Source organism: Mus musculus, chromosome 4 (genome assembly GCF_000001635.26).
Source record: "Mus musculus strain C57BL/6J chromosome 4, GRCm38.p6 C57BL/6J".
In the NCBI taxonomy this organism is placed as follows: Eukaryota; Metazoa; Chordata; class Mammalia; order Rodentia; family Muridae; genus Mus; species Mus musculus.
Genome location: NC_000070.6, coordinates 143,372,180 through 143,381,240, shown reverse-complemented (window position 1 = coordinate 143,381,240; position 9,061 = coordinate 143,372,180).

Here is a 9,061-nt window from a genome sequence, read left to right as displayed (position 1 = left end):
CCACACCAGGCAACCACGATGGTTTTTATTGTTTTGTTATTGTTGTTGTTATATTACTATTATTATATTTTGTGTGTGTGCGTGCGTGCCTGTGCGTATGCGTGTGTGTGTGTGTGTGTGTGTGTGTGTGCGCGCGCGCGCGCGCCACAGAGTAGGTGTGAAGGGCAGAAGACAACTTTCCCAGTCGTTCGCAGTCTCCTCCTACCTTGTTGGTCTCAGGGATCAAATTCAGGTCATCAGGCTTGGTGGCTCGAACCTTTACCTGCTGAGCCATCTGACCAGCCCACCATGTCAAGTTTTATACATTGCCAGGTATGGAACCTGGGAGTGGGGTTGGGGATGGAAAATAAAAGCTAATTCTGAAAAATAAAAATGCCATTTCCAAGGTCAGACGCTTCAGAATGCAGTACTCTATACAGCCACACGTGGGCGCGCTTACTCTGTCCTTAACCTTTTTTTTTTTTTTTTTTTTTTTTTTTTTTTTTTTTTTTTTTTAGATTATGTGTATTTTTGCATGAATGTTGGTGCCTATGGAGGTCAGAAAAAGATGCCAGACCTGGAGCTAGAGTTATAGGCAGCTCACAGTCGTCTGACGTGGGTGCTAAGACTCTCTCTTGTATCCTCTAAAGAGAACAGTACACACATTAACCTCTGAGCTATCTCCCCATGCCCTTCATTCCTTAACTTAGCTTCATTCAGATGCCCTTGGAAGTTTGAATCTATTCTGTGGCTTCATCAAGGAGCGTGATCCAAAAGTTTGGTTTTGTTCTCGGGACCTCAAACCGGATTCTCCAGAGTGTCCACAATGTCCCTGACTGCCTTGAAGACAGTCTGGTCAGAGTGATAAATAAATTCATTATCCAGGCAGCTCCCCACCCCCACTCCGCCAGGGCCCTGATGCCTTGTGTCTGGATGTATCTCAAGTCTTTCAGTGGCTCAGCCATTCTTTTCTGGTATCAACAGCTCTTTTCTCTCCCTGAGTGGCTTCTGTCTCTTGAATGAACTTGGGCTCATCCCAGAGCACTCCGGGTCTATTGAAGCTGCAGCCGACTGGCCGGCTGGGAGGAGTGTCAGAGAGAGATAAATCCCAGCTACACATCACAGGGGGACATTGAGTTGCCTCCAGGCCACACAGAGGGGGCCTCTCTCCCCCGGAGATTGAAAGTCACCGACTGCCCAGGCTGGAGTGGCAGCTGATTCAGGGAACAGCGGCTGGCTGTCTTGCGTTTGGCTGGGTGTGGACGGGGAGACAAGCAAAGGTACAGACGGGGGTTGGAGGGATGGAGGTCTCTCCTCTTTGCTGTCTCCTTGTCCACCTCCATGTCCCCTGTGACTACACCCTCCGAGTCTTATTTTCTCAGCGAAGCCCTCCCTCTGACCTCTGAATACCTGACGGCCGTTCCCATCTCTCATGCTATTTATTGGTCTCTTCTCTAGGAGAGGGTACCAGCAGCATACTAAACATCCTGACTCCTTGCAGGTGGCGGGCTCCAGGAGGCAGAGCCCAGTCATCACCTTCTGAGCAGCCCCTGAAGTGGGTCTCTGACCACTGCTGCTTCCCTTGAGGCTCAGTTAGCACAGCCCATCAGTTCTGCATTCAGATCACGTTGTAAGGAAACACGGGGGTCCAACAGCTCTAGATCCCCAGGTCATCCTTATTACCATGACAACAGGATGGGATGGGAATGGATCTAAAGCTGAACAGAATTTCCGAGTCTTCTTCACTGAACTCCCTATTCAGGCTTTGGGAATGGGAAGGCAGAGGTCATGAAGGAGAGGAAAAAGGAACAAGAAGAGTACTGTTGGGGCTGGAGGTGCCAGCATCCTCTAGAGCATCTGAGCAGTAGGGGGCAAATGAACCCCACTTTTCTTCAAGCCCACCCTGGTCAACTCTGACTAAATAGTGAAATACAGGACGCTCTATGGTTTGTTTATTTGTTTGTTTGTTTGTTTTTTCAGTTCAATAGATCCAGATTCAGGAGTGGGGATACATGTTTGCCATCCCAGCAGTTAGGTTGTATGAGCAGGAGAAGCATAGTTCAAGGTCACCTTCAGTTTGAGCCTTGCCTGGGCTCCATAAGACCCTGACTCAAAACAAAGACAAAACAGCAAAAACGGAAAGCTCTGAAGTTTCTTAAGCCTGAACCATTTCAGAGCTAGATAAGGACTTCTGTCTGACTTGGGGAGAGGCACGAGCCCTCTGTCTCTCCTTTACTGGTGCAGAGAGAATTCAGGAGAAGGATCTCAATAGAATTCAAAGGGCATTAGTGGGGAGAGGAGACAGGGGGAAGCAGGCAGGAGTTGCCTGAGGGACGGTTCTCATTCTTCGTTAAAAGGGAGGAAAGCCAGGCTCTGTAGGTCCCTGGCATCTTCCACAGTCTTCAATCTGAAATCAAAATGGACCTCAGAGGCATACCCCTTGCATCGTGCCCTGCATCCGAGGTCCCACTGAGTCCCCGCAACAGTCACATGAGGTTAGGGATACACCGTGTCCATTTTACAAAAGAGAAAATCAAGGTCGAGGAGACTAAGTAACTTGACCCATGCTGCACAGTAAGAAAAGAGCTGATGCTCACACCCACTGTGAGCATCCCAACTCTAGAGCCTTTGCTCTTGTCCCAGTGTAGGCTATAGGAGAGGACACCATAGGTAGGTCACATCATTCATGCATTCACTCATTCATTCCCTGTGTTCCATTAGACAGGGCCGTACCACTTCCGTTAGTTCTCTGTGCCCTTGCCTGGATACCAGTCTGGATCCAAATTACACACTCCTGAGGCACAAGATACCTTCCCAGGTTTTCCTCGGGGAAGGAAATGGGCCCATCTTCAAGTCCCCCACACCAACCTCTCCCCTAAGGGACAGATACACAAATTACTCTTAATGACTATAACTACCCAGCAAGTACCTGCTGGGAGACAGGTGCCCACAAGCACTGTGGGGTAGCAAAGGCCTTTAAGGAGCTCTTTTCCACCCACCCATCCACCCACCAACCCACCCACCTATCAACCCATCCATCCAACATCAGTTTCCCAACAGACAGGAAAACAGATAAACATTCAAGATGATGGGACAAATTAGGACAGGGAGCCCAGAGCTGAGCCATCTTGGAATCAGACTTGGGGAAGGATTCCTGGTGGGAGCTGCAGAACGCTCAGGGCTGAGGACCTTTCCCACTCGGATAGAAGGAGGTAACCAGACTCTAGCATGGCCTCTGGCTTGTGTCAGTTACTTTTCTCACTTCTGTAACCTCGCCTGGCTGGTACTTAGTTATTCATATGAAGCAAAAGTTGGGGCTTAGTAAGATAAAGATAGCTTTCTTATTTATTTTTATGTATTTATTTATTCATGTATTTATTTCTATGTCGGGATTTCATTCTTGTCCAGGATGCCTTTTTTTTTTTTTTGAGACACGACTTCTTTGTGGCTAGCCTGAAACTCACTATGTAGACCAGGCTAGTCTCACACTCACAGTGATCCATCACCCTCTGTCCTGTGAGTGAGTGCTAGCATTAAAGGCATATGCCACTCCACACAGCTAGAATAACTCTTTAAAAAGATTTTAGGTAAGCCAGGGAGTAGTGGTACATGCCTTTAATCCCAGCACTCAAGAGGTAGAGGCAGGTGGATCTTTGTGAGTTCGAGGCCAGGCTGGTCTACAGAGTGAGTTCTAGGACAGCCAGAGCTGCGTAGAGAAACCCTGTTTTGAAAAACAAAAAACAATCTTCTTAGGTGAATGAGAGTTTTACCTGCCATGTATGTATACCACATGTGTACCCGGTGTCCCAAAAAGCCAGCAGTGGGCCTCAGATCACCTGAATACGGAGTTACACGTGGTTAGGCTCTGCCATGTGGATGGTAAGAATCGAACCCGTGTCTTCTGCAACAGCGACAAATGTTCTGCTGAGCCGTCTTTCCAGCCTTGTCCAGGATGCGTTTGAGTTTCCCACCCTTTGTGGAACTGCACCCTAGGCTGGCTCTTTTCAGTTCGTTGTCTTCTAAATGCTGCAGGTTTTTTAGTACAGGCATTATACTTAGCAAGGCATAGGTTGTATTTGTTTGGACTTTTGATTTTTGGTGTAACACTCACACAGAAGTTAGAGGACGATTTTCAAGGGCCAGTTCTCTCCTTCCACCATGCAGGCTGCAGGGATGGAATTCAAGTCTTCATTCTTGGCAACAAGTACTTTTTCTGCTCACCCATCTTTGTGTATGTTATCTTTTGGGATGGTTTCTTTCTTTTTTTCTTTTTTCTTTTTTTTTTGAAACAGAGTATTACTCTGTAGCTTAGGTTGGCCTAAAACTCACAACAATCATCTTTCTTCATCCTCCCAAAAGCTGGGACTACAAGCACACACACCCCTACATACACCCAGTGAGGTACTGACCTGTCCATGGACAGGGCTGCCCCACACAGGCCTTTCCTTGTATGGGGAACGGTGAGGGAAGCACAAAGAACTCAAGAGGTTGATGCTGCACTGAACAGATGACCAGGAGCCTTGTCCCTCTCCTCCCCTCCCTTTCCCACTGTCACATGTGTCTCCAGTAAGCAATCAGTCACTTTAGAAGACATGGGATTAGCTAAAGAATTGGCTCCTGAGAGGACCCATCAAAATGACAGGCTGACCTCGGTTTCGGCACAGAGTCAATGAGAGACTAAATCCCTGGGAAACCAAAGAACCCGAACCAGTAGTCTCCTTTGGGAGCAGGTGGTGGACAAGGACAGATGAAGGACACCCCTTCCTACTTCCCTGGGTTTTAAGCTCTTTTTGTGCAGAAAGTCTGTCCAAGTAATTAACAGAAGTAATTAGGGGTCAGATGGTCACAAATGAAAACCACTCAGCACGCAGTCACAAGGCCAAGACTGTTTGTGTCAGGTAGACGGAGCTGCCCTGATGTGTCCCAGTGGTGTGACCCAAGACCTTCTTGTCCTTGCTTTGAGGGGGAAAGCCCTGGTGAGGTCTGGGGTTACATCCATAGCCAGCAGTCCAAGCTGGAATAGAGATGTGTAAATTCTCAGGCCAGGAGCACCAACACAGCTCCCGACATCACCGCAGCCCTGAGCTCAGAGTTGTGCCCTATGTGTCTCCTGCAAGACAAAGAGGGCTCTTTCTTTAATGTACTCAACACTGATCTTGTTGGCCATATTCCTCACAGAGTATGGGTTCCTTTAGATCTTTGAAAACGGAAGGAAATCAGTCACTTATCTGTCTGCTTAGTTACATATCACCCATCCACCTGTCCATTCATACCACCCACCTACTCACAACTGTCCTATCTACAGTCCACTCACCTGGCCATACACCCTGATGCATATTCACCATCCACATGCAGCCACCAGTTTTCTACTCGCCCAAATGTTTCCCCATAACCCTCTGTACTGGCTAATTTTGTGTCAACTTGACACAAGCTGGAGTTATCACAGAGAAAGGAGCTTCAGTTGGGAAAATGCCTCCACAAGATCTAGCTGTAAGGCATTTTCTCAATTAGTGATCAAGGGGGGGAGGTCTCCTTGTGGGTGGTGCCATCTCTGGGCTGGTAGTCTTGGTTCTATAAGAGAGCAGACTGAGCAAGCCAGTAAAGAACATCCCTCCATGGCCTCTGCATCAGCTCCTGCTTCCTGACCTGCTTGAGTTCCAGACCTGACTTCCTTTGGTGATGAACAGCAACATGGAAGTGTAAGCTGAATAAACCCTTTCCTCCCCAACTTGCTTCTTGGTCATGTTGTTTGTGCAGGAATAGAAACCCTGACTAAGACACCCTCCTACTAGCTATACACCCACCTGGATGGACATCTGCAGACACTGACCCACGTGTTCACCGATTCCTTTGCCCATACACCCATGTATTTGCTCACCCATGTACAGCCAACCCATCATCTATTCATCCATCCACCTGGCCACGTAGCTTCATATCTATTCACCCATATGTGCCACCCACCCATCTATCTATCCTTCCAGCTGCTCATCCACCCAGATGGAACACTCTTACATTCACCCACCCACCTATTTTTATGAATCAGTGTGCAACCCACACAAGCACCCATACTTCATCCACCCATTCACCCACCCACCCATCTATCAGTTCATCTTCTCCATCCACTGATTTCACAAATATTTATTAGGATCATTGAAACTCAAGGCAAGTCTTCACTGGGCATGTAGTAAGAAGGACAATCGTAGACTTTATCCCTGCAGTTTAGGATATAGTCCAGAAAGATTGTGCACAAGCAAGCAACATCCCAGCTGACAACCATAAGAACCAGAGTGTTATGGTTTGTATATGCTTGGCCCAGGGAGTGGCACTATTAGTAGGTGTAGCCCTGTTGGAGTAAGTGTGTCACTGTGGGTGTATGGCTTTAAGACCCTCATCTTAGCTACCTGGAAGTCAATATTCTGCTAGCAGCCTTCAGATGAAGATGTAGGACTCTCAGCTCCTCCTGCACCATGCCTGACTGGATGCCACCATGTTCCTCCCTTGATGATAATGGACTGAACATTTGAAACTGTAAGCGAGTCCCAGTTAAATGTTGCCCTTATAAGAGTTGTCTTGGAATCCCAGCACTAGGGAGGCAGAGGCAGGCAGATTTCTGAGTTCGAGGCCAGCCTGGTCTACAAAGTGAGTTCCAGGACAGCCAGGGCTATACAAAGAAACCCTGTCTCAAAAAAACCAAAAAAAAAAAAAAAAAAAAAAAAAAGAGTTGTCTTGGTTATAATGTCTGTTCACAACAGTAAAGCCCTAACTAAAACACAAGGTAAGAGGGGATTACAGCTCTCCAAACAGGGCATACCATTCTGTTTTCTTTGGACCTTCAACTATGGGCTGGGCTTGTCCACACTGCAAGTAAGTAGGAAGAAATCATGCACTGACTCTGCCTAGACACGCCCTCTCAGACACACCAGAAAAGATGCTAAGTCACATATCTGGGCATCCTTTAGCCCAGGAAAGAGGACACTCAAGTTTAGTTATTACAGAGGGCAGCCAGTAAGAAGTTCCTGGGCTGGGCAGGAGAGGCCCCTCTGATGAGGTAATATTGAGGTGAGACTTGGGTGCCAAGTGGGAGCAATGGTTTAGGGAATGAGCATACAGAGGGAGTCAGGTAGAATAGCCTCAACCTCCTCTGGGACAAGCTAGGACTATGCAAGGGACCTGAGATGGAAGGAGGTTGGACAACCCCAGTAGTACAGGACTATCCTCTGGGCCAAACCGCTGCCATCTTCATGGGTTCTGCTGGGCCCACTTGCAAAAGAAAAATCACAGCAGGGCTTTATTGCCTGTGGACATTTTCTCATAGAAGGAATAGGCAGCGAGGGTCACGAGAGCCTCTCCTGAGGACCCGGCTGCCCTCCCAACCAGTTGCATGTGATTCTGCTCTCATTGCAAGTGGCCTCAAGGTTTGGGGATAAAAGTGGGAAAGGACTAGGGGCAGAACTCTGTCTGTACATCCATGGGAAGATGTCATCCCTGCTGGTGGTAGAGTCTCCCATTGTGGCTGCTTTAAGGTCACCCATGCTCCCACAAGTAACCAATCACTCGTTACTTGGTAACAAAGCCCAATCAACTCTGTTATCGCAGTGAGCTTTGGTGGAATTGTACCTCCTACCTGAGTTTGTCACTGGTGAATGTTGTTTACGTATCTCCCAGGGAAGGAATCTTCTCTCCAAGAGGCTTCACAGCTTAAAAACCAACAGGATGTCCCCTAAGACTGTGCAGAGGAGACTATTACAATATTATGCCCAAATGCAGCAAAGCCCCTTCAGGCTTACTCTCCCCAGTTAAGGACTCGTTGCTAACTGTGATATACAAACAAGAGTTCAAACATCACCTAATCTCATGTGATGATCAACTTCAGTTTGCCTGTGTGGTCTGCTCTGCAGAAGGCTACCTTCCTTCAAGGGTCAGAGCCTTGAACGTGCTGAGGTTGCCTTGGAAACCAGATAAGAAGTCAGCCCATGATGCTTGCAAGTAAAGGAGTGATTGAAGGCGGGGCATGGTGGTGCACGACTTTAGTCCCAGCACTTGGGGGGCAGAGGCAGGAGGATTTCTGAGTTCGAGGCCAGCCTGATCTACAGAGTGAATTCCAGGACAGCCAAGGCTATACAGAGAAACAACCCTGTCTCGAAAAACCAAAAAAAAAAAAAAAGGGGGTGATTGAGAGTCTGACTAGAAGAAAAGAAAGAGGAGAGGGAGGCTAGGAAAGTAAGAGAAGGAGGGACCATGAGATTTAGCTTGAAGCCATCCAATACAGAAGCCTCTGGGAGATTGTGGTTAGCTTCATGTGTCAAGTTGACTGGGCTGTAAAGTGCTCAGATGTGTGCTTAGTCCCAAGTGTGTCTACTGCAGCTATTTCTAGCCAAATCAACACTTAAATCGAGTGATTGTGTAGCATGATGTTGGTATCAGTCAATCCATCCGGGGCCTGAGTAAATCACAGAGGCAGCAGAGGAGAAACTCACTCTCCCTGACTGCTGAACTAAGCCTTCTACAGCCCTGGCTTGGGACTGCAGCATCAACTCTCCTGTCTCCAGCTTGCCAACTGCAAATCGTGGTACTTGTCCTCACCCACCTATGTGAGCCCGGTTCCTTGAGTCCATCTCTTGATATGGCGTCTCTTGTATGCCTTGTTTCTCTGGAGATCCCTGATGCACACAGCATCTGGTCGCACTGGAATGCCTCCTATGAGTTACTCTCTGTCCTGGGACCTCATTTATTTCCTTTTTAAGAGTCTGCTACTGTTTCCCAAGTGATCATTTTGCTTCCTTGTATTTTAAAGAAAAGGCCATGCTTCCAGTGTGATGTGCCCATGTGGTCCAGTACAACCCAGAACCTGGCATTCAGCAAGGGCTCAGTAGTAATCACAGAAACAAGACTTTGTTCTTTCTTTCTTTGTATGTGTGTGAGCTTATGTGTACTGTGTGCATATAGGAGCCTCCCTGGAGGCCACGAGGAGGCATTGGCTCCCCTAGAAGTAGAGTTACAGATGGTTGTAAGCTGCCACATGGGTGCTAGGAACCAAACCAGGGTCCTCTGCAGGAGAAACAACTGATCAAACTGCTGAGCC